A 6,000-nucleotide genomic window follows, 5' to 3' on the forward strand; every position below is an offset into this window, starting at 1 on the left:
CAGGTGAGTACAACACACAGGCGAATACAGGTTCAACTTTCTACTTCATTCTTTACTCTGTTTCACATTTCAAAACTGATTTATTTGGACTTTTATGAAAGCAGCAATTTATCTATTTCATTTTCTATTTATTTCTGTTCTACCTGTAGCCTAGAGCTTTGATTATGGAGCACATTTAAGTGTAGACACTGTGGTTACTATCGTAGTATACCACCACCAGTATGACTGTGTGAATGAATAGAACCTGGATCCCTGTAAAGTTGACCACTTTAAAACGTTGCTGAAGACTCACTTTTTTTTTGCATTGGCCTTTAACACAAGTTGAGACTTTGACACACGTTCATGTATCTTTTATGTTGTTTTGTATTTTCTCTTGTACAACTTGTTGGTCAACTGATGCTGTTTTTAAATGTGCTATAATTCATTTAACTATGACTTTGACTTTAATAATGCGTAAAACCGTGCCAATCTATCTATTTATTTGCTTTTAAATGTTTTTAAATCGAGTTTTCATTTTTTGTTATCTGCTTCTTTTATTCGCTTTTAAATGTTTTATAATGTGTTTTATGTATTCTAATCTTGCCCCTGTAAAGCACTTTGAGTGGCCTTGTGTCTGAATTGTGCTATATAAATAAACTTGCCTTGCCTTGCCTTGCCTATCTAATATTTACAATGTTTGTACCAAAGTCCCTCTTTAAGACTTTGTATATTTTCTGGTCCAGTGTTGCGGTGTGGATATGAGCAGTCTGGTGCCGGGGAGCCAGAGGTTGGCCCACCATGGCTGTCACTGTGAAGGCAGAGCAAAGAGACAGAGGCCGAGGCATCTGCATGAAAGCACCATACGCCTGGGGGACACTTCGCCCTGCTACACCACCGTACACAACCAGGTACGTGCTGGAATTAATGTCAGACATTTTAGGACAGGTTAATGTTTTTATTGGCATGAAAGTTTCAGTAACAATGTTGCCAAAGCATCAAAATACAATTTGTCAAAATATTTACAGTACACAATAAAAATGAAAATAAAAATAAAGTAATTTGACAAATAAGTAAACATTAAGATTGATTTCTATTAATAGAAAAAACACTACATCTTATATCTCTTATGTATTGTTATATCCATCCCTCCCTCCCTCCATCCATCCCTCCTTCCCTCCCTCCCTCCCTCCATCCATCCATCCATCCATCCATCCATCCATCCATCTATCTATCTATCTATCTATCTATCTATCTATCTATCTATCTATCTATCCATCCCTCCCTCCCTCCATCCCTCCCTCCATCCCTCCCTCCCTCTATCTATCTATCTATCTATCTATCCATCTATCTATCCATCCATCCCTCCCTCCCTCCATCCCTCCATCTATCTATCTATCTATCTATCTATCTATCTATCTATCTATCTATCTATCTATCTATCTATCTATCTATCTATCTATCTATCCATCCATCCATCTATCTATCTATCTATCCATCCCTCCCTCCATCCATCCATCCAGAGTTACAGTGGTCGTTCGGCTGATGGTCGTCCCCTGACCTTCTGCCTCAGAGAGCCGTCCTTCCCCTCTCAGCACGAGCCCTGTCTGGACCTGAGGACCAGCTCTGAGCACACACAGGCTCCTCCACTGTCCCACAGCAGAGAGGTGTACGGACCCAAACACATCAGCCCCGTGAGTCAGGAATACACATTGTCAATATATATATTTTTTTTAACCTTTATTTATACAGGTAAATCCCATTGAGACCGAAGACTCTTTTACAAGGTAGACCTGTTTTCCTTTCCCACGTTACCATTCACACACACATTCATACACCGATAGCAGCAGGCTAACTATCGACATTCACACGAGGCAAGGTGGGTGAAGTGTCTTGCCCAAGGACACAACAACTATGACACAGGTGGCAGGGCGGGGATCGAACCTCCAACCCTTTGATCATCGGCCGACCCGCTCTACCAACTGAGCCACAGTCGCTCCAATCAATGTTTGTTTATGGTTTTAGAAGCTTTTGGGTGTGTTTGAAGGAACTAAATAGATTCTTTACAATTTTTGAATCTTTATTAAAGTTTTTATTAGAGGTGTGTACGGACCCAAACACATCAGTCCCCTTTTGAGGTTTGTGTCATGGTACTATTTAGATTTTTTTTTATATGATTAAATCTTTCTCAAGTCTTTTAGATAATTTATAGTTCATTATTTAATTTTTTTTTTGATTTTATTACATAAACAAAATAAATCAATCTTCTGTTGTTTGTCTGAACGACATTGTTATCGCTGCCTATCATCGCCAAGACAGTCTCAAAATAATATAAAATAATACGCTTTTTTTTTCAAATTAAATTAGGAGATAAGATCAGATATTCCTTTATTTTTCCTTTTTATATTCGTTTAATTTCTTTGGGATTTAGTGGTGATTTAATGGTGTTCTTGTTATTTCTGTATGTCGAACATCATTGAGTTGTTGTGTTTCTATGGACCTTTACAATCAATTTATGATAATAAATAAAATAAAAAATTAAATTGAATAAATAAATAAAACCCCTTTTTCAAGAAACTAAACACCTGTGACCTCTCTGTTCCTCTCTGTTCCTCCAGAGTACTGTCCCAAAAGCTGAAAGCTACGCTCGGTATCGCAGCGGTCGGTGCGTCAGAGAAATCGCAAACCCGAATAATCCGTCTGAATACGGGACGACATACTCAACCCAACACACACTGCCACAGACCCACGGGCCAGTGCACAGGGCTGGAGGCATGGCTACACAGTGGCACCAACATGACATACTCACAGGTAGAGAATGCAGAAAAATACACACACTCATTCACTCACTCACACACACACACACACACACACACGCAAACGCATTCACTCCGCTCACTCACTCTCTCACTCGCTTACTCACTCACTCACTCACTCACTCACTCACTCACTCACTCACTCACTCACTCACTCACTCACTCACTCACTCACTCACTCACATGTACACTAGTCTCAAATCATATTTACCCTTGCGTTTCATACATAATAACAGAAAACCCTGCAATAGATACTACTTTGTAAATAAATTAATAAATTCACTTTTTTTTTTTTTTTTAAAGTGTTAGGATCATAGATAGTATATAAAAGGTTGGGATGCTCTTGTATGGTATGGTGTGCACTGCCCTCCTGTGGCCAAAATGGGGAAGTGCAATGCTCATATTGCAGCAGCCATATGTTTGGGCCTTACAAGCTGCCATAAGTTCCTCAGAAGAGATCCCAATGAATAGCACTAATGGATTTACAACTGTGCATATGTTGATTTGGACATTATTTGAAAATAAACTAAGGTTTGGGTGAACATCTAATAACTCATATCCTGCTAAAGGCACCCAAACATGTAGTAGATGTAGTCGTTCGTCTTGTTTAGGGCCTATTAACCTATCTGTATTGATCATATGGATATTTGATTGATTGATTGATTGATTGATTGATTATTTTAATCACCACACAGCCAGGCCAATATACATACAGACATACACACTATACACAATACATAAGGGCCATGATTAATACTCAGCGGTCAGAGTTCAGAATGTTTATAGCAGTGTGAATGAAACTGTTTTTAAACCGGGTTGTTATGGAGGCAATTGCTCCTTCATATTTTTAGTCTTTAAATCCATAATGACTTTAGTGATGTGTGTTTAGGTGAACAGAGGCCGACGTGTGTTTCAGTGAAGACCAGCAGAGGATCCAGAGACAGACAGCTTTGGGACCGACTCTACTGACACACAACAGAACAAATATACAATAATGCACTGAACTGACTGATACACTGCTCCTTTGGTGCTGTGTGTGTGTGTGTGTGTGTGTGTGTGTGTGTGTGTGTGTGTGTGTGTGTGTGTGTGTGTGTGTGTGTGTGTGTGTGTGTGTAATAAAGGAGTATTTTAGCGTCATCTAGTGGTGAGATTCTTGATGTCAACGCTCCCTTGCTTACCCATTCCATTGGGAGAATTTACAGAAGCTACGGTGTCCTTCAAGGACAAGAAGCTATAGTTACTAAAGATGGCATCATCCACCACTGCCTCAAGTCTTTCCACAATATCAAGTGATGAGGTGAAGATGTATTTAGTTATTTATTCTATAGTACTTCTTCTTAGTCTTCCAACAGGTGCATTTTCAAGTGATTATACACAAATTAAAACATACTTATGAATATTATACTCCATTTCTACCAATCTGTTCTGAAAAATGCCAATTTCCTTTACACAGCGACTTTAAATACTGTATATGAACCTGGCACTAGATTTAAGGATCATTGCAAAGAAGATAAGGCTGTAAAGTGACATTAGTAAGGAATTTGAAGATGCGATTTCCCTCAGTAATTTCTTTAAAAGGAAAACCCATGAAAACCTGATTTTTCACAGTGAATCTAAACAGCAGGGTTTGCGTCAGACTTTGCAGTGTATTACAGTTAATATTCAGTGTGGTGTGAGTCAGCAGACACACTTTCCTGGTAAGAACAGAGAACAGCCCTGCAGCCAAACTACATCGAGTTTATAAGAAATCAAGCCACAGCTGGAACAGGAGACACTTTGAGATCATTCTGAGCACACACAAAAAACACAATCCCTGCGTTCCAAATCAAATACTTTTTCTTTTTACTACACTACATACTAAAGTACAGAAGAGTTTTAGGGCCACAGACAGGAGAGAAAAACAAATCAGATAAGGAAGATTTTTTTTCATTATGTCGAGGAATGTCGAGATTAGAATAAAGACAAATACTCCAAAATGCTATTGGAGTTAGTGGGGGCATTTATGTATTTTCTGCATACTACAATTGACGTGCATGTATTGGGACATCCTAAATCTTTTTCTGGCATACTAAATAGTAGGGAAGTATGGGGATTGGAACACAGGGAATTTGTCGACATGAAACTGGTTAAGAAATATATACTTATTCTTATAGTGCAACAGTGAGTGCAAACACTCTGCTGAATCTGCAAAATCTTTATAGTTTTCATTTTTTAAGATTACATTTTTAAATTTTATGTTGGACATTTAGTCTTTTGTCAGAAGAGTGTTAGGGCAAGGGAGGGGGAAAAAAAGAGGATTTTTTTTTCATAACGCACTTCAATACAAAAGTGGGTTGGTGCCTTAAGTTGATCTGTGAGATGAAGCGTATGTAGGTCTATGGTTTGAGCAAGCCAGGGCTAAACTTTTGCTATTTGAAATGAAAAAAAAAAAAAAAAAAAAATTCTGCTGTGTTTATTGAAGTAAAATTAGACATTTTTATAGTTTGCCCAAATTCGACCTTTGCTCCAAAAAAGGGCCATGTAACTCAATTTGGTTCAGTTGAAGGCCTTCAGCCCGAAGCGGTTACAGCAGGTTGCTTTGTTTGCAGACAGTTTGCTATTTACACAGATCCAGAGCAACATGATCCTTCATTGAGTGAGAGGGTGAATGAATATTTATATCAATATTTACCATGTTTTTATATGACGATTTGACTCCAACTGCTGATAAGGGTAAGATCTAGTAGCTCCACTATGTCACAGTGGGGGTTTGCTAAAGAACATTGTAGTGAACAAGTCCTTTTTAACATTTTAACTTCTTCTTGCTACGGAATTATTTAAGACGTTTATTCAGAAAACTAACCACCAACCGAAATTCCATACTGCAGTTACATGCAACTATTTTCACTATGAAATAAAATAAAATGTTAAGACCATAGCTACGTTAATAAAGCTAATGTTAAAAATAATTTAGTAATGAAAAGTTCAGCTAATTTATTCACTTTATTTCCAATCCTCTTAAGATTTGTCAACTTTTTTTTTTTTTTCATTTAAATTAGAATTGCTGTGTTGCTTAAGCCTTTATATGACCTTGCATACTGTAATAGCATAGCACCAACAACAACATTCATAATAATGATATCGGACAGTATTGGCCGACATTCAAAAACCAGATATTGGCATTCGAACTGTAAAATTACCCTACAAGAAAAGCAAAGTCTGGGGAAAG

This window comes from Ammodytes marinus (assembly GCF_949987685.1).
Source record: "Ammodytes marinus genome assembly, chromosome: 16".
Lineage (NCBI taxonomy): Eukaryota > Metazoa > Chordata > Actinopteri > Uranoscopiformes > Ammodytidae > Ammodytes > Ammodytes marinus.